This window comes from Cannabis sativa, chromosome 4 (genome assembly GCF_029168945.1).
Source record: "Cannabis sativa cultivar Pink pepper isolate KNU-18-1 chromosome 4, ASM2916894v1, whole genome shotgun sequence".
In the NCBI taxonomy this organism is placed as follows: Eukaryota; Viridiplantae; Streptophyta; class Magnoliopsida; order Rosales; family Cannabaceae; genus Cannabis; species Cannabis sativa.
Genome location: NC_083604.1, coordinates 18,733,227 through 18,753,890, shown reverse-complemented (window position 1 = coordinate 18,753,890; position 20,664 = coordinate 18,733,227).

The window sequence follows — 20,664 nt, the reverse complement described above, 5'->3', positions numbered from 1 at the left end:
CAGAAATATAAATATTAATATTAATTATAATTTATAATATATAATTATATTAATAATATGCTTTTCTTAATAGTTAAGTAATGTATATATAATAATAATATAATATAAATTTATATATATAAAAATAATTAACAGTAAGTAACGTAAGTTACTTACTGTAATATATAATAATAATAATAATAATATTATTATTAATAATAATAATAATATATAATTATATATATAAATCTTACTTCACTATTAAGAAACGTAATATATAATATATATAATATAATAACTAGTAGAAGAATTATACCAACCTGAATTAAAGTAGTTTTTCTTCTTACAGTTCCCCGGCAACGGCGCCAAAAACTTGTTGTATACCAAAATGGTACGTTTTACATTTATCAACTCGCAAGCGCACGAATCTTTATTGTAGTATGGAGATTGTGAAGAACGAGGTCGAACCCATGGGAATTGCGTGAAATCGAAGAAAATACTTATTTAATCTAAGCTAATAAAACTCTAACCTAGTTCCGAAAATGGTGAGGTTTTTGGTAACAAAATAAAATAAAGTTTTTAAATGATAAAAATGACAGTAACAGATATTTTCAGAAATATTTTGGGATATTATTAAGGGTTCAGAATCCACTTAAGTGTATATAAAAATATTTATGTTTATATTGATTCTCATAATTTAATCAGTAATCAAACCAATTATTTTCTAATAAAAAATAGATTTTCCTTCGCTTTAAAATTATAACTTCTAAGCATTAAATGTGAAACAATTTAATGTAAATACAAAAAAATCAAAGAATATTATTTTTAATAAAATATGGAACCAAGCATAAATAATTTCTAACTATCAAAAATACTTGATATTAAAGATGAAAGAAATTATTTTAAGAAGCGAAAATCATAAGCATATATTGTACTGAGAATCAAAATAAAAATAAATACTTAATTAAATACACTAGGTTTCATCGTCCTCCTTAATAATAAGGGAACTTAGAAACCCATAAGAAAATTAACTAAGAAAGCGGTAAACTAACTGAGCGTTTTCTCTGGATTTTTCTGTTTGAAACTCTGAAACTGTAACTGAATTCTAAAAACCTAAGCTTCTATTTATAGAAGGGTAAAAGGACTAATACGCAATTAAACTTATTACAAATTGCATGTGGGTAAAAATATAAATACAAAAAGTTAATTTCGGAGTGCCACGTGTCACTGTCGGATTGGATGCATGTGGACACGTGGAGAGACGAGAGAATGCCACGTGGAAAGTGGCTGAAGCTACTTTGGGCTGAAGAGAATCGGACCAGAGGAGAACCACTCGCGCGTCTGGGAAGTGGCGCCCACACACGGCCAAGGAGAAGCCGTTCGCGTCACGCGCGCGTGGGCGCAGAGAGGCGGCCGGGGTCGGCCCGCCGGGCTTCGCGCACGAATGGGAGACCGCCACGTGGCGGGGCTGTCTGCTGGTGAGGAATTTGGGCCGATTCTTTGGGATTTTTGGCTCAAATGTTGGGTTTCCAAAATGCCATTTTTTTTCTTCTTTGGGCCATATTTTCACCATTTTTATTTCTTTCTTTTCATTTTCATAAATGCTATTTTCTTCTTCAAACACAAACAAAATTAAATCCAAACAAAATATTTTCAACATAAAATATATCACAATAATTTTAATGAAAATATTTATTTAAAAATCTAATTAATTTGTATTTCTTTAAATAAAAACAATGCATTTTTTTAACTTTTTATTTCTTTTTCTCTATTATGCCATAAATACTATTATTATTTATAAACAAAGATAAAATTAATCTTAAATAAAATATTTTCAATATAATAATATATTGCATTAATTTCTTGAATATATTATAAAGAATTAATTTTATTTTGTATTTTTACACTATAAAATATGTAATATTTTGGCATTTAACAAAAACCCTTGATAAGTGGCCGGCCATGGTGTTATAGTGGGCCCCACTTAATTTTGCAGTTTTATCAAATTTTATCTCTATTTTCTCAAAAACGCCAATTTTTCAAATTCTAACCTTTTAAATGCCAAAACTAATTATTTAATAACTAAAATAGATTATTAAATAATATTGTCATTTAATTTAATTATTAATTAGACATATAAAGTCCATTAATAAATAAATAAACCTAGAAACTCTTTTCTTTACAATTTCACCCCTGCTTAGTGAAAATTCATAAAATTAGACATAGTCTAACTTTAGAATTATAATTGATCAATCACGAATCAATTAATGAGTCTTACAAGCAGAATATTCTCAACTAGAATGGGGACCATGGATCTATATGCTGAGCTTCCAATAAGTGAACCAAATTTACCAAGTAAATTCCTACTTATTAATTCTTCGTTGAATCCACTCTTAGAACTTAGAATTGCACTCTCAGACTTATATAGAGCATATTGTATGTTCCACGATATCAATATGCTATCTCATTTAACCATTGTTATAATCTTATTGTGATTTAAAGATCCTCTATATAGATGATCTACATCGAGATGGGATTTCTTTACCGTTCTCACCCCTCAATGTATTTTGTCCCTCAAAACACTTAGCTACCTGTAAATGGTGTTTAGTGATCTAATAATTAGTCAGTTAAACAAGAGCTCATCCATTTACTTCTATTTGCTAAGCTCGAAGGGAATCACCACTTGACTTCTATACACCAGTAGAAGCTATAGATTCCATATTTATGTTCAGCACTCCCACTCAATCACACTATCATGTTCCCAAAATATACGTATCACCCTGACCCAAAATTAGGCTCAACTAATTAATCACAGAACATGAATAGCACTCCTGAGTTGAGCCCAAGCATATCAGGATTTAGATTCTTTTAATCTTAAGATCAACTACTGATATTGACTTGGAAATATATGTGTAACGGTAAGTTTGTAATATCTTAACTTAGTTGCAATATCGGTCCAGTCCAATGTATACTCCATACATTCGAAACTAGTATACTTTACTAATGTCCTGGAAAGAACATAACACTTACTCCAAGTGTAAGTACACATTATCGCCGATTATCACATTAGTGTAAACCCAGTAACAGTGATGAAACAGGGACCAAGTCTTTTGATTCATATGATCACAATCACATTCCACTGTGTTGACGATACTGTAGTTGTGAATAAACATATGATCTGGATTTAACTGATTTTGTGTGTAAATATAATAAACATATTTAAACCATTAGCATGTAAATTTCATGCAAACATCAATCACTTCAAATTTCTTATATTGATAACTAATCAGATTGTAAAGAGTTTTATTTAGGGCATAAAATCCAACAAACTCCCACTTGCACTAATATAAAACAAACTGTGCAAATAGTTCAATCTGATATCTTGATCTTCAGATCAAGTGTAGTATATTTGAATCCATCCAAACTTCTGGAAACTAGTTCATAAAAACTCTTATGAAACATCCTTTACTATATGCTTTACTCATCAAGGGATACTGAAATCTTTTTACTGTTTTAAAAATACATCTGAATAAACAGAAGACATGTCTCTCATATTTTAAAATATGTAATTGAGATAATACAGTGTAGACTTTTCTTCACTGATATAACTTTCTGGTATTTTCGAATAGACCAAGTTACAATTCTTCTCTGGTAGAGCTTGAATTATTTTACAATAATTCCTCCACCCCCAAAGTAAACACCATCTCATAATAATCGAAATTTGATGGTGAGATACAAGGACAACTGATACACAGTTCCTTAATATCTAACATATAGATTACTTTCATAAACCTTTCTTGAATATCTTCTAATGTTCCCTATTTGATTACATCTCAGATTGCTCCCACTCAATAGCAGATGTCTGGTTAAATAATACTTTTAACCTCTGATTGTTTGGAGAGTTACCTAGTTGTGACTTTTGTATTAGTCTAAAACTTTAAGTTAATACTAAGTCATCAACATAGCAGACCAGTATTTGAAGTGAAAAATACATGCCAGAGATAAAGTAATCAAAAATTAAGATACCATAGAATTTTATGAGGATTAAGAATTCTAGGTTCAAGTCATTCGAATGGACTGAACTAGAGTTCTTTATCTTATTCTCATAATTGTGATAAGCTATACCTATCCATGTGAATGGTTAGATTTGCTTTTCAGTAGTGTTCTTAAGTACCTATCACAATTATCAACCTAATGAGGATGGGTATAGAACTTTAAAATTCTCCCACTCAATTAAGGTAGTGTGAGACTTTAACAAAGAACTTTCATAGGTATCAAACTTTTACTTACAACAGTAAAATCGAAATGGAACATACAATCAAGATCAAGAATTTATATTGACAACAGCTAACTCATCATATTACTTCCATGTTTAAATAAGATATGTGTTACATAGGGAATTGTGGAATAGACTCCACCCCTAAGAATATACATATAGGGTACTTGTGGATAACCTCCACCCCTAAGTATATAGAGATTATGATCCACCCCTAAAGGTTGTAAAGATCATGATTCTCTTAGTGTGATAGAGTTTATGTGGAGTTGAATACTATCTAGAGTTCATTAGATATAAAAGATCGTTGAACTGCATAGTTTTCTTAACTTTTCTCCACCCCTATCAGATCAAAAGATCCTTTTATTAAACAAATTCTTAATAATTGTATTAGAATGAACAATTATTAATAAACATAGAAATAATTTCTAGTGTTTATTTAATATAACTCTATGAAGAGTTGTAAATATTATAGAATTTGCATCAATAATAAAAACACTTACACATACAAACATACAAATATAATGTGGTAATAGTTGATGAAGATAAAATAAATGAAGCTCAATCTCATAAATTGCAATAGTGAATTTCGAAAAATAAAGAAACTTTATTAATAATAAAATAAAAAAAAGTATTGCAACAATATGAGAAAAACAGGGATAAATATCCCTTACTAAAATTTGAAATCCAAATTGCCTTTAAACTAAAACAATTAATTCAAAAAATTGAAGAGCTTCATCTTCATCTGGACGATTTCACCCTTGGTCCACCTCTTATTTAACTCAATTGAGTTTAAGTAGCTTGGCTTATAAGAAGAAGAAAACAAATAAACAAAGTTAGTCCAGAATAATAAATCCAATTGGATAACAATTCACTAAAACTCTTAAAGTTTATAAATGGAAATACCTTGTTTCTTTGCAAGAAGTTTAGGACATTGGGGTTTCCAATGACCTTTCTCATTGCAGTAGAAACACTTTCCTTTAAGTGTAGCATCACCAGAAGGAGCAGCCTTTTTATTCTTCATGGCTTTTGTTCGCTTCTTGGTGTTCTTCCACTTCTTCTTCGATTTGGGCTTTGAAGCAGAGGCAATATTTGCTTCAGGTTTCATCGTCCCATTACCATTCCCAGGATTATGAGGTTTACTCCCTTTCTTCTTGGGTCCTCCAATCAAATTTTCATAAGTTTGAAGGTCATTGACTAATTCATGAAAGTCAATTTCCTTCTTATTCATGAGATAATTTGATGTGTATGGTAGAAATGCTGGAGTTAGGCTATTCAAGATAAGACTTACTTGAGTAGCACTATCCATTTCAGCACCATGATCATGGGATTCTTGGAAATAACTTGACATTAGGAGAACATGGTCACGCACGTTTTGATGAGGTTCCATCCGTGCATTGATGTACTTCTTAGTCGCGTCAAAGTGTGACTGAAGTGATGCCTTACCGAATAGCTCATTTAACTTCGTCATAACTTCAGCAGCCTTTTCCGTTTTAGAAAATCGAGTTTTGAGGGTGTCAACCATGCTAGAAAGCATAAAGTATAGAGCTTTGTCATTTGCTTTCTGCCAACACTCATACTTTTCTTTCACAGCTTTGGAAGCATTGTCCCCAGGCACTTCAGGTGACGGCTCAGTTAAAACAAACAAGACACTTTCTCCTATGAGAGCAATATTAATGTTCTCATTCCACTTATTAAAGTTAGATCCATTCAGCTTGTTTTCAGTCAACAGTGATAACATGGGATTCATTTTGATAATACAGGATACTACAAAATAATAGAAATCAACAAATAGAAATTAATAATGGTTTAACACAAAATCAATTCAGAAATATAAGCACATAGCAAGTAGGAATGATATGAGAAAATACTTAAAAATTCAATCCTAAATAATTTCCAAGGTTTTTCAACAAACTGATATCAGTGTCCCGTTTAGGCGAGAGTCAAAGCTACCATCCATTGAATAGAGTTGTCAGCTCATCTAAAATGTTAAACATTCTAGCAACCTTTTATTCGATCAAGATTAGAATCCAGCGTTGTCCCGTATAGGCGAGAGTCAAGGATACTCTATCTCATGAGCTTCTACCATTGTTTCGCAATTTGCAAGTCAAATATGGTCGCCACCATTAGGGTGATCTATACAAAACACTTACAAACCACTTATCATGCGAGATTAAACGGTGCGAAATTGCTAATGAACGTTCCTCCATTAGGGAGGATTACTCACTAAAACAAACGCGGTGTAAAACCCACAATGGAGATCGAATAACTTAATAATAATAAAACTCATTCTTTAAAATGTATTTTCTTTATTATTCTAATAAATAAATTCTCATTAAATTCAAAATTAAGAATTAAAATTCAAAAATAAGAATTTAATATAATATTTATAAAATTATACTTAGTTGGTGATTGAAATAAAATTAATTATTTCCATCTTAGTAATAATCTTAAATATAAATATTAAGGAAATTAATTTAAGTTGAATTAAATTAAATAATTAGCAACTTAAAAATTTCCTTTGAGAATATATTTATTGAGTTCGAAAATTTAAAGTATATAAAAAGTACAATTTTCGAAAATAATAAAAATAGAAAAGAAATACTTCAAGAAAAAATATCACCTATCTAGATTTTCTTTTGACTAATTAATTCAATTTCTAATATTATATATATATATTTTTTAAATTCATTTATTTTAAATTAATCAATTAAATGAAAAAAAATCATTGATTGAAGTTGGCCCAAGAATTAATTAAAATAAATAATTAATTTACAACTCAATCTATTTTTCAAAATTAAAAATTCGAAAAATATTGTATAAATAAAATGCAATTTTCGAAATTGATTAAGAAAATAAAGAAAAAATATATATTGAAAATTATTTAAATTTAAGTTGAAAAAATAAATTTCAACCCAAAAAATAATTTTCTATTTAATTAAGTGTCATGAAAAATCAATAAATATTTAAGTATCATGATGAAAATCAACTTAGATATTTAGATTTTTCAAGTTAATTAAATGTATTAAATTCAAGAAATAATAATTAAGTGTAGAGAAGACTTAATTATTTATTTCTAGTTTAATACTAGGAAAAATATACTTAATAAAATTGTACCAAAATTAATTATTTAAATAATTAATTTCACAAAGTATAATATTTTCCTATTTAATTATTAGAAATAATAAGTAGTTTAGAAATTACTATCTAGAAAATATCTTATTTGACTAAGTATCTTTTCAAAAAAAAAAAAAAAATTGAAAAATATCTAATTTAAGTTATATAGAAAAAATCTAAAATTTAAATAATTTCAAATTTAGATTTAATTAAATATCAAAAATTAAGTTATAAACACTTAATTTGAAGATATCTTTTTAAGTTAATATTCGAAAAGATATTAACCTAAAAAAAATATCTAAAATATTCCATTTTAAGTTAATATTCGAAAAGATATTAACTTAAAAAATATCTTAAGAATCTTTAATAACTAATGCCTAGGATTCCTCAACTTGATTTAAAATTTAAATCAAATATTCAAATTTAAGTTAGATAAGAAAAATTAGTTGTTACAACTAATTTATAACTTAAATAAGAATATTTAATTAAATAAGCTCCAGAAAGAATCTAGTTAGTTAAAATTCTATATTTAATTAAATAAAAGAAAAATACAAATAGTTTGTCTAGAATTAATATCTAAACTAAAAGTGTTTTTCTTAAAATTAACTTTAAAATATTAAAATGAAAATAAATTTCATATATTTTAAAAGTTAATTATGTTGCTAATTCAATTTTATTAGGTCAAACTAATATAATTAACCTAGTACAGTTATTCAAATCAGGCAAATGGGCCTTCACAATTGGGGTAGTTCATGTGAGGGGGTGCTGGGTTCAGTATGTTGTACCCACTTCTATGGCTCCCAACTCTCACACAAGGCCCAAAAGAGAGTAATTTAACCTTAAAATGAATAACTGTTATTAATTGAATAGGTCCAATAACTAAATGGACCTAAATAAAATCTATCATGGTGTGACATTTTATTTAGCAACAACCTATATGCATCTATATTAAAACAAAATAAACATATAGGCTCACACAGGCACACTTTGGATGGATCCTATCATGTTGCTACGTCATACACAGATGAAAGAAGATTGTAAAATTTACCTGTTACAAATTATTAACTTGATCAAGGGAGCCATCAGATCATTAGATCTGGCAAAAAGTAACCTTGGCTATTTGCAATCAAGTAATAATAGGTTTTGAAAACTTACACACAAGCTAAAACCACATACTCCTGCAACAAGGTTAGCTGGATAGTTGGAAATAGGATTTATTTAATTTTAAATAAATAAATTTCGAAATTAATAATTAAATAAAAAAATATTTAATTTTAAAAAAAATAATTTAATTTTCGAAAATAAAAAAAATTATTTATTTTAAATTTCGAAACTATTTAAAAAAAATATTTAAAATTAAACCTACAATTTTGAAAAATTAGGTTTCAACCAACCTAAATATCATTTCAAAATTTGCTAACTACTTTTAAAAAATAAATGTTATTTTATAAATAAAAATTAGAAAAGATAAATTAAATATCTTTTTTAGATTTTAAATTTAATTTAAATAAATAAAATAACAAAATTTAAAAGTTAGCAAAATATCTTACATCTATTTAAAATTACATGATTATAGTTATCTTATTTTAAATTTAAATAAGGTCAAATTATTTAAAAAAGATTTAATTTAAAAATATTTAAAATCTAACCTTAAATTTAAAAATAAGATAAGATATAATCAAATTTAAAAATAAGATAGATAATTAAGCAATAAGATAGATATTTACTATTTTAAAATTCAAATTACACTAATATCTTGAATTAAATTTAAAAAATATTAAATTAATTCATAATGATAATTAGAATTGAATTAGGAATACTAAATCTATAAATACAAAACTACACAAAAAATCAGAAGTTAATTCCATGAAAAAGCATGAAAAAACGAAGAAAAACGAAAAAATTGTGAGTTGTACGGACAGTTTTCGCGATCGCAGGAAAATTTCAGCACAACTCCGTTTTTTTTCGAATCTTCAAAAAATCATAACTAATTCAAATTAAATCGAAATTGAGTTCTATAAAAAGGTAACTTGCTTAATTTTTTCCATACTATTCAATAAAAATAATTCCAGAAACAAAATTGTAATTATTTTTCACGAAAATTCACAAACATCAATCAATCATCAAATAACACTCAATACAACATGATACCATCCAAAAACAAACAAACAATCGTTTTAAAGTCCAAATTTCTTGTAAGTAAATCAATTACCATGGCTCTGAGGCCAGTTGTTGGAGATTTATTTTACCAGGATCTTAGATCTACTCACAAGTATGTTGTTTAAACACCCTAAATATGAACTTTCTAAAACGATAAATTAAACACATATAAAGTTAAGAAAACCTTACATTGATGCAGCGGAATTAATGTCTCCTTCCGCTCAGATCTCTAACCCTTGTATCCTTTCTGTAGCAGAGTATAATCAAGATCTGAGCCCGAATGTCCTTCTTCTTCAAGTTTGATCCTTCACAGTCTTCCAATCTATGATTGAGTTACTGCTTGCTGTGTGTGGGCACTTACTCTCTCACTAGGGTCACGGAATTGATGAAGGAGAAAAGAGAATAGGGATTTCGGCCAGGTATAGAAAGTGGGGAAGGCTCAGTTTTTCTGAAGAGAGAAATTTCTGTCAGAAAGCTAATTTTTAAAGATGTGTATTTGACTGAGCCATCACTTTCTATTTATAGGCAACTACTAGGTTTAGGTTAGGAATTATTTGGCATTAAAATAATGAAAATATTAATTTGAAAAACCCTTGATAAGTGGCCGGCCATGGTGTTATAGTGGGCCCCACTTGATTTTGCAGTTTTATCAAATTTTATCTCTATTTTCTCAAAAACGCCAATTTTTCAAATTCTAACCTTTTAAATGCCAAAACTAATTATTTAATAACTAAAATAGATTATTAAATAATATTGTCATTTAATTTAATTATTAATTAGACATATAAAGTCCATTAATAAATAAATAAACCTAGAAACTCTTTTCTTTACAATTTCACCCCTGCTTAGTGAAAATTCATAAAATTAGACATAGTCTAACTTTAGAATTATAATTGATCAATCACGAATCAATTAATGAGTCTTACAAGCAGAATATTCTCAACTAGAATGGGGACCATGGATCTATATGCTGAGATTCCAATAAGTGAACCAAATTTACCAAGTAAATTCCTACTTATTAATTCTTCGTTGAATCCACTCTTAGAACTTAGAATTGCACTCTCAGACTTATATAGAGCATATTGTATGTTCCACGATATCAATATGCTATCTCATTTAACCATTGTTATAATCTTATTGTGATTTAAAGATCCTCTATATAGATGATCTACATCGAGATGGGATTTCTTTACCGTTCTCACCCCTCAATGTATTTTGTCCCTTAAAACACTTAGCTACCTGTAAATGGTGTTTAGTGATCTAATAATTAGTCAGTTAAACAAGAGCTCATCCATTTACTTCTATTTGCTAAGCTCGAAGGGAATCATCACTTGACTTCTATACACCAGTAGAAGCTATAGATTCCATATTTATGTTCAACACTCCCACTCAATCATACTATCATGTTCCCAAAATATACGTATCACCCTGACCCAAAAGTAGGCTTAACTAATAAATCACAGAACATTAATAACACTCCTGAGTTGAGCCCAAGCATATCAGGATTTAGATTCTTTTAATCTTAAGATCAATTACTGATATTGACTTGGAAAGATATGTGTAACGGTAAGTTTGTAATATCTTAACTTAGTTGCAATATCTGGCCTCAAATTAATGTATACTCCATACATTCGAAACTAGTATACTTTACTAATGTCCTGGAAAGAACATAACACTTACTCCAAGTGTAAGTACACATTATCGCTGATTATCACATTAGTGTAAACCCAATAACACTGATGAAATAGGGACCAAGTCTTTTGATTCATATGATCACAATCACATTCCACTGTGTTGACGATACTGTAATTGTGAATAAACATATGATCTGGATTTAACTGATTTTGTGTGTAAATGTAATAAACATATTTATCAGGAACAGAAGGCAGAGACGTTAGAGCAGCAGACAGGGTGGAGCTTCGATCGCTAGAGTAAACGAAGCAAGAGGACGACGGTGAGGCTAAGGAGGACTCACGAGCAATCTTCTTTAAGGATTGGGCATTCTTGGTTTTGACCATTGATGCTTGAGAACCCTAGAAATTTTTCTCTCAACCGATAAACATTAAACCTTTAGGTAAAATAAAGAAGGAGAGAAGAAGATAATGTTGATTGTGGGTAAAGAAGGGATTGGGTATTTAGATATTTATAGCAAAGAATAAAAATCAAAACCCTTAAAAACAAAATATAAAGAATACTAAAAGTGAAAACATCGTTAAACTTCTCTTTCTGAGCTAGTCATTTTCGATTGTCCATTGCTAAGACCACGAGTCCAGAGGGAGACAGGGGAGGACTGGCCAATAATTGCTCACATCCGAAATATAACTGTAAATGACAAGAAAATATAGTGGTCGATTTCGACCGAGCTTTGAGGAATCTGGATCCTTCTCTGAGCTTCATCGTCTCCGATGGGTTCCTATGGTGGACCTTAGATTCGGCATCCGAATTGGGTCTCCCACGATTCGTTTCTTACGGTATGTCCTTATGGGAGGGAATGGAAACCCTAGATCTAGACAAATGGAGATGACGACGCTGTCTTCCTTGCCGAGTCGTGCAAGCCTTCTTCAAACGGAGCTCATCAGATGAGGTAAATGGTAGAGAAATTTAATTCATGGTATGACTCTGTGTATATAAATTTACTTTTGTTGCTATTCAAGATTAGATTTTATATCAATTGTGTTCGTTGTTTGGGTGATGAGAATTTTCTATTATTTTTGCTTCTAATTTCTAGTAACGTTTCCTATTTCTTAATTCATCTCGTAATAATATTTTTTTGTTCTCACTTTTTCATATTTAGATTTAAAAGAGTGTGGATGAAAAGTAATTAAATATACTTTTGTCATATGTATTCATACTGTTTATTTTGTTTTATGTATATATGTATATATTATATACAGATATGCATGTATTGTTTTGCTTTATGCCTTAGCTCTTATGCAGGAATTGACTATCATTCACGGACCAGTGTCCGGGGTGGTTTTGCGGCTTGCGAAAGTGATGGTCAGGTTGGCAAGGGTAATAAATGTAATTCCCTATTAATGGAGAGAAATTCTTTGGGATTTATTACTTAATCTTGCCAGTCATTTTAATAAATTTTCTTAATTATATTAAGTTATTATATATATTTTAATATTTTAATTTTCACATTAATCAATTTTGACTTTATATATTTTCAACTTATAGAATTTTGTATTTTAAATGTCTTTAATTGTGAATTTTATAACATTATATAACCATAATTATAAATTTGGGAGTTATTTAGTGTATTTTTAATTATTTATTTTTTAACCTTCTTAATTTTGTGTAGTCTATCTTTAATAGAATTCTAATTGTTTTGATTATTTCATTTTATATCTTTTGATATACATTTTATTTATTGAGTTTTCCTTTTGTATATTTATATATATATAGAAAAATTATTTAATGGTAATTTTTTAAATTACTTTTCATAAGTAAAGTATAGATAAAGTAAGAATTATTACTTTATTTTATAAAAATAAAAATTAAGATAACCTACCTTTTTATCATCTTTGTTATTTTAATTATGACTAATATGACTTTTTAGTTTTTATGGTTAATGTGTCTTTTGGTTTTGTAAGGCAATATGTCTAGTTTTGTAAGTGGCTTGTTTTTTAATTTTGTAAAACCAATGTGGCTAGTTTTTTTGTTAGGCCAATGTGGCTAGTTTTCTTTTGTACGGCCAATGTGGCTAGTTTTTGGTTTTGTAAAGCCAGTATGGCTAGTTTTGGGTGTTGTAAGGCTAGTATGGCTAGTTTTTAGTTTTGTAAGGCCAGTATGGTTAATTTAAATTTTGTAAGGCCAGTATAACTAGTTTTAGTTTTGTAAGGCTAACATATGGCTAGTTTTTAGTTTTTGTAAAGTTATTATATGACTAGTTTTAATTTTGTAAGGTTAGTTTAGTCTAATAATAACACATCAAATGTAGGGTAGTCACCGTCATCAATAGATAAGTTCTAGTATTTACATTAGAGAATTCTGTGACTATTGACATAAAATTTCATATTTTATTTTATTTTTTTGTAAGGGAAATTTCATTTTTTTAATTAAATATTTATTATATATTAATTTTTTCTCTTTATTTTGTAGGTGTTCTACTGGTGGATCAGAAGTGACAACTCTCAGTTTTGAGGTTTTCTTTTCTGATATTATGGTTTTATTGTCTAGTTCTCTTGGGGTATCTCTGCATGCCCTTAGGATAGACAATGAACTGTTATAGATGGAAGAAAATCCTCCTCTGCTTGCGTAACTTTGTTACCTTTGTTATTTTAACCTGTATCGGTTTCCTTTAAAAAAAAACCCTTCAAAACAAAATAAAAAGAATAAAAGAAACTATTTTCTTCTTACATTGATCTTCATGTGAGCCTAGAAAAGGAAACAAAGAGATTTTCTCAATATTGGTCAAATATTTCCTAAAATAATAAAAAAAAAATAGTATAATCCCCCATAGTTTGTATTTATGATAATCATGCATCTCATTATAAAAACATTATTATTTAAGATTGTCCTATATATTTTATGTATATTGCATTTAGTGAAATGGATAAACATAAAATGGTATGTTCATTTAAAATAGTTTAAATAATTTGATAAATCACACCAAGTGACTATTTAGTCACATTTTTAACAGAACTTTATTTTCTTAAATAGTTTTTAATTTTTTTTTTGTAATATGGTATTAATTAAATTATTTTTAGACCTATAATATAGAATTTAATTAATAAGTTACAAAAGGTTAAATTAAAAATTAAAATCTTTTTCAAAATAATTTTAATAAGAAAAACACATGCTTTTAAAATGGTGAGTGGGAGAGGGTTGTTATCTTATTATGAAACCAATAGTATTTGAAAAACCGTGTTTTTGGAAATGTCAATTATATATAAGAAAATATAAAACTGTATGCGTCTGCAGAAGCAGAAAGTAATTCTGCTACTGCAGAAACCCGTTTTGCAGTGACAAAACAGAACAGGCAGAATATAAAATATTTGCAGAAAAATAAATAACTTGACACAAGAGATTTATACGTGGTATCAGTGTTCTTCCGAACACTACTAGTCCACGGGGCCACGCCTAGAGAATGAAACTAATTAATAAAGTATCAAAATTACAAAGACAATTAACTTAAACAAGTTTAGACTCCCTCTAAAGTATTATCGTAATCCTTTGTAATCCACTTTATGAATCTGACTTCTTGAAACCCCTTCAAGCCCGAACTCCCTTCATCTTTGAAGTGTGAGTGCTTACTTCCTCCCGAAGTAAGGCTTCAACAAGTCTTCTCCCGAAGACCAAGTGCTTACTTCCTCCCGAAGTATGGCTTTATCAAGTCTTCTCCCGAAGACCAATCTCTTATTCAGTCAAGTAGTTCTTCACAACAGAGTAAGAACAGAAATAGACAACTAGAACCTAGATGAACAACTAGGCTCTCACAAAACAAAGAAACACTCTCTTCTCTCAAAAGATAAATGCAAAAAATGAATAATGGAAGAGATAATTCGAATGGCTGCTCTCTAGGCTCTATTTATAGAACATAGAAACCTTAGAGACAGTCACAAGATTGAATCTACAGCTGTACAAAAACTTTCCTAAGAAAACACGATCTGCAGCATCAGATTCGGATGCTGACGCAGCAGATCAGACCAGAAACGGGAAACTTGCTATAATCGGGTCCGATCCTCTATTAATGCTTGATTCCTGCCAAAAACAGATTAGATATTCTGATTGTATCAAGATACAATCGAAATCAATAAGGAAAAGGCAATAATCAAAGTTTCCCTAAAAAAGACAACTTTCCAAAAGAGAATTGCTTCTCTTTTAAGAAGTTTCCAAACAAAGGAAGGTTCAGCTGAAAAGTGCAACTTTCTTAACAAGGAAAAGAGCAACTACAAACCAAATAAACAAGGTAAGAAATCGGTTATGAATGCACAAGAATCTTACCATAAAAGAAAAAATATTTTGTCAACTAACTTGCCAAAAAAGGATTTTACAATCTCCCCCTTTGGCACTTTAGATGAACAAAATAATTTTTAACACAAAGTACCTACAAGTTAAAGTTAGCAAGAGCAAATAACTACTCCCCCTGAGTAATACAATCGAAAACCACAAATAACAAAATAATCAAGCTAACTTTTAAACCAAAGATGTTCACAAGTACTAAACACAACTCCCCCTGGAAAAAAAGTCCAGAGTTGGTCTAAACAAACAGTTTAAAAATCAATATTACTCCCCCTTTTTGTTTAACAGAGGGCCAAAGTAAACAAAGAAAGAAAAAAGAATCTGTCCAATCAAAAGCAAAGAATAAAAAACTTAGTCTCGGTAGAGTTTGACCAAGGAGGTCAACTGCTTGGACATCTCTTGCTGAAGTTCCTCCATGGCAGCAAGACGATTGTTCACCAGCTGAACTTCATTCTTGACTTCCTGGATTTCTGCAGCAGCAGAACTTGAACTTGCAGCAGCAGCAGCTCCAGCTTTAGGCCTCTTTTGAAACACACCATCAAAGTACTCCAAGGGTTGAAATGTTGGTCCAGTGATCGAAGGCTCAAGTGTTTCATGAGATTGGGCCACATTTTTCTGAGAGGATAAAACCTTAAAGATTAGATTTGGAAAAACAAGCTTAAAGGTTGGCTTTTTACCTCTTCGAAATGAAACGATTTGGTTCAAAATGTGGGAGGCCAAGTCAATTAAAGCTCCAGAGGTGATGCGATATAGGAACGAGGCCACATCTTGAGACACCAAGGTCTTGTTGGAGTTTGGAACCCAATTGCTAAGAGCAAACCGCATAAGAGATGCATGAGCAAATGTGAGATGTGTAATCCGAAAACTCTCTCCTGATTTCAATTCAGATCGTGCACCCGTGAGTTCAGAGAGCATAAATTCACGATCCATAGACATGACTGCATTGGAGACATTATCTGGAAGTTGCAAGGCTTGAGCAATGTCTTTTTTAGAAAATGAAAACCAATGTCCCCTAACATAAACTCTTCGAAAAAGTCTAGAATTCTCATCAAGAAAATCATCAGTGAGATTAGCATAGAAATCCTTAACAATGTGTGCAATGTACCCATTGAAACCAGCGAGAGTGTTTTCCCATTGATGGAATTGAATAAATTTAACAATTCCATAGACCCGATGAGCATGCAAATCATAACTCCTCTCACTTTCAAACTTACGGGTAGCATACAAATTCCAATCACGCTCATTATCACAATAATAAAATCGAGGACAGTGAGAAAGAGTTGAAGGAACGTTACCAGGAGAAGACCCCTTCATTGGCTGCTTGCCTTTGGCAGCAGCAGAAGCCTTTGCTACTGAAGAAGAACGAGCAGGAGTTGGAGCAGATTTTGTCAATGGAGGCTCTGGCTCGAGTTCAGTGTCCTCACTGTCTGAGGAAACTCCCATCTCCTCTGGAAGCTCCTTCTCGGAATGCAGAGACACGGATTTGTCAGAGGAGACTTCCGTTGGTTCTTCTTCTTCTGAAGAAGAAGAAACCGAAGGAGGATTGGCTTTAAGCTTCTTCTTGGCTGGAGTCACTGCCTTATCAAGACTTCGAGATGCACGAAGTTCTTTCTCGACAGATGCTTGCTGATCTCGGGTTCGAGTAGAAGGACCGATTGGAGTGGTAGCAGGAACTGATGCAGCAGGAGGAGGGACTGCTAAATGTGGAGGAGATTCCTTCGAAGATGAAGACGAAGAAGACCAGGTTCGATAAGGGCGCACAGATTTTTGAGCCACTTGCTTAGGGATGTGTTTTGGCTTCTCGGGTTGAGATTCATGCTGGGGAAGCGATGAATCTCCTGATTTTGCAGCAGCAGGAGGCATGGATGAAGCAGCAAGGGGTGCATTGGAAGGGGTTGCATCGGTTTCCATGAACTTTTTGGTATGCCCTAGGTTCTTAGTTCTCACCATTTTCGATCTGAAAGGGAAGATGAATAGTAACAACAAGAGAAACAAGAAACTAGGTTCGGGTAGGTGGTAAGATAAATGACAAAGATTGGTTTAAATAGATATGGAAGCTAAAAGAGAAAAGGAAACTAATTTTGAAAATTTGAAAAATAACCGCCAGCCCATGAACAAAAAGGAAACCGCCCACTCTCTTGCCACTCCTCTTTTCTTTTTAAAAAAAAAAAAACAAAAAAGGAAACTAGAATTACCAACATTATTTCCAAAAATAAGACAATCTTTCAAGATTAAAAATACATTACCATATAAAAAATCAATCTTTAAATGGAAACATATCAAAATAAATCAAGGAAGAATGAATATTGATACTTACCAATTAAGCACAAAATTTCCTTAGCCCATGAATCAAGTCACCACGCCTTCCTTTTTTTTTATTTTCTTATTTTTTTTTTGTATTTTTTAAGGAAACGAAAATAAAATAAAATATGTACAATAAATATAAGAGATTCTAACCAAGCAATTTTATCAAATATCATTAAAAAAATTTGACAAAATACATGTTATGCTTTTAAAAGAAAATAACTAATTAGTATCTCAGGAACAAATCATACTTAATTGATGTTGAGGAAAAAGATATGCATGTTACTAAAAATTGTGAACCAGGATTATCAATTTAATTTAGTAGAGGAGACTTACAAATTTGAACACACTTGTCAGACATAAGTGTGTGCAGTGAAAATAGGATCATTGTCCTTGGCAAGATTTTTCATTTTTGCCTTTTTCAATTTGATCCCGCAACTGGATGCTATCACACCATACTGAGGGTAGCCCTTTTCTATGGTAGTGCATCCTCATCATAGTTGTTAATTACAATGTTCCAGCTTACTCAAAAGATGGCTTTCACACCTTAGTATGGGTAGCTCTATTCCAGCAAGGGGCCTGACAAGTAACTGAAACAAAAATTTCTCAACTCTGTATAAGTACATTATTTAATCCTAGACACAAATAAAGAGTAACATGAACCTTTTAACACAACATCACAAAGTATGATAAGAGTAAGATCCTAACTAATTATAATCCAAAAGCATAAACATGATTTGTCAAATTAAAATGAAAGAAGATTAAATGCTAGAAAAGAAAATTTTAATAATATTGTACAAAAATATGAACAAGAGAGATTTAGACAATGCAAACTCCCAAAGACTTTCTGAGGGAGTCAAAGCGACTTGAATCTAGGGCCTTGGTGAAAATATCAGCTAATTTTTTTTCAGTATCAACATATTCTAATTACAAAGATTTATTTTCAACAAGTTCCCTGATAAAGTGATGCCTTATATCAATGTGCTTTGTTCTAGAATGTTGAACAGGATTTTTGAAAATATTTATGGCACTAGTGTTATCACAAAAGATAGTTAAGACACCCAATTCAAATCCATAATCAATCAACATTTGTTTTAACCATAACAGTTGAGTACAACAACTCTCAGCAGCTATGTACTCAGCTTCGGCTGTGGACAAAGAAATGGAATTTTGTTTCTTGCTATGCCAAGATACTAGATTATTTCCAAGAAAGAAACAACCTCCACTTGTGCTCTTTCGATCATCAGCATTGCCTGCCCAATCTGCATCACTAAAACATGCAAGGTTAGAGTTAGTATCTTTAGAATACCAAATTCCATAATCAAGAGTACTATTAACATATCGAATAATCCTTTTTACAGCATATACATGAGATTCCATAGGATTACTTTGATATGTAGCACACACACCCACACTGTAACAAATATCTGGATGACTAGCAGTTAAATACAATAGACTTCGAAACATACTACGATAAAGTGTAGTGTCTACCTTTACTCCATTCTCATCTTTTGTCAATTTCAATGTGGTGCTCATTGGAGTACTTACCTGCTTAGCCGATTCAAGACCAAACTTCTTGACAAGGTTCTTAGCATACTTACTTTGAGATACAAATGTACCTCCTTCCATTTGTCTAACTTGAAGACCCAAAAAGAAAGTAAGCTCACCAACCATGCTCATTTCAAATTCATTTTTCATTTGATCAACAAAAACCTGCACTTCATGGTTAGATGTAGAACCAAAAACTATATCATCAACATAAATTTGAGCAATAATAAAATCAGATTTTATATGCTTGATGAAAAGAGTTTTATCCACACTACCTCTTTGATAGTCATGAGAAAGTAAAAATTGAGTTAACCTTTCATACCAAGCTCGTGGAGCTTGTTTCAGACCATACAAAGCTTTTTCAAGCTTGTACACATGGTCTGGAAATTGAGGATCTTCGAATCCTTTTGGTTGCTCAACATAAACTTCCTCACTCAAAATACCATTTAGGAAGGCAGATTTTACATCCATTTGAAACAATTTAATATCCAAAATACAAGCAATGCACAAAAGTAAACGAATTGATTCTAATCTTGCAACAGGAGCAAAAGTTTCATCAAAATCAATACCTTCTACCTGTGTGTATCCTTGTGCCACCAATCTGGCTTTATTTCTCACAATTGTACCGAACTCATCACTTTTATTTTTAAAAATCCACTTTGTTCCAATTATATTGATACCTTTTGGTCTTCGGACCAAAATCCAAACCTTGTTGCGAACAAATTGGTTGAGTTCCTCTTGCATTGCATTAAGCCATTCTTCAAAAGTCATGGCTTCCTTCACATTTTTCGGTTCATATTGAGAAACAAAACAAAGAAAGCTAATCAAATTAACATACCTTCTTCGAGTTACCATGCTTTCTTCAGGATTTCCAAGAATGAGATCTTTTGGATGATTCAATTTGACTCTGGTGCTTGGTTCCTTCTGGATAGAATCAGTGATGATGTTTGGATGAGTCAAGATAGACAATTCTGGTTCACCAGTCTCAGTTGCAGCAGCAGATTCGTCATTTGCAGCATTAGAGTTGGGTTCTGCTACATCAGGATCTACTTTTGCTACTTCTGGAGGAGTATCCATAAAGCTATCTATCTTGGCTTCTATGGAAAACTCTGAAAAATCTTTAAAATCATCAACAACCACATTAGCTGATTCCAAAACAATTTGAGTTCTCGTGTATAAACACGATAAGCTCTATTGTTTAAGGAATATCCAATAAAAACACCAACATCACTTTTAGCATCAAATTTACCAATATTCTCACGATCTCTATAAACATAACACACACATCCAAAAACATGAAAATGACTTACATTGGG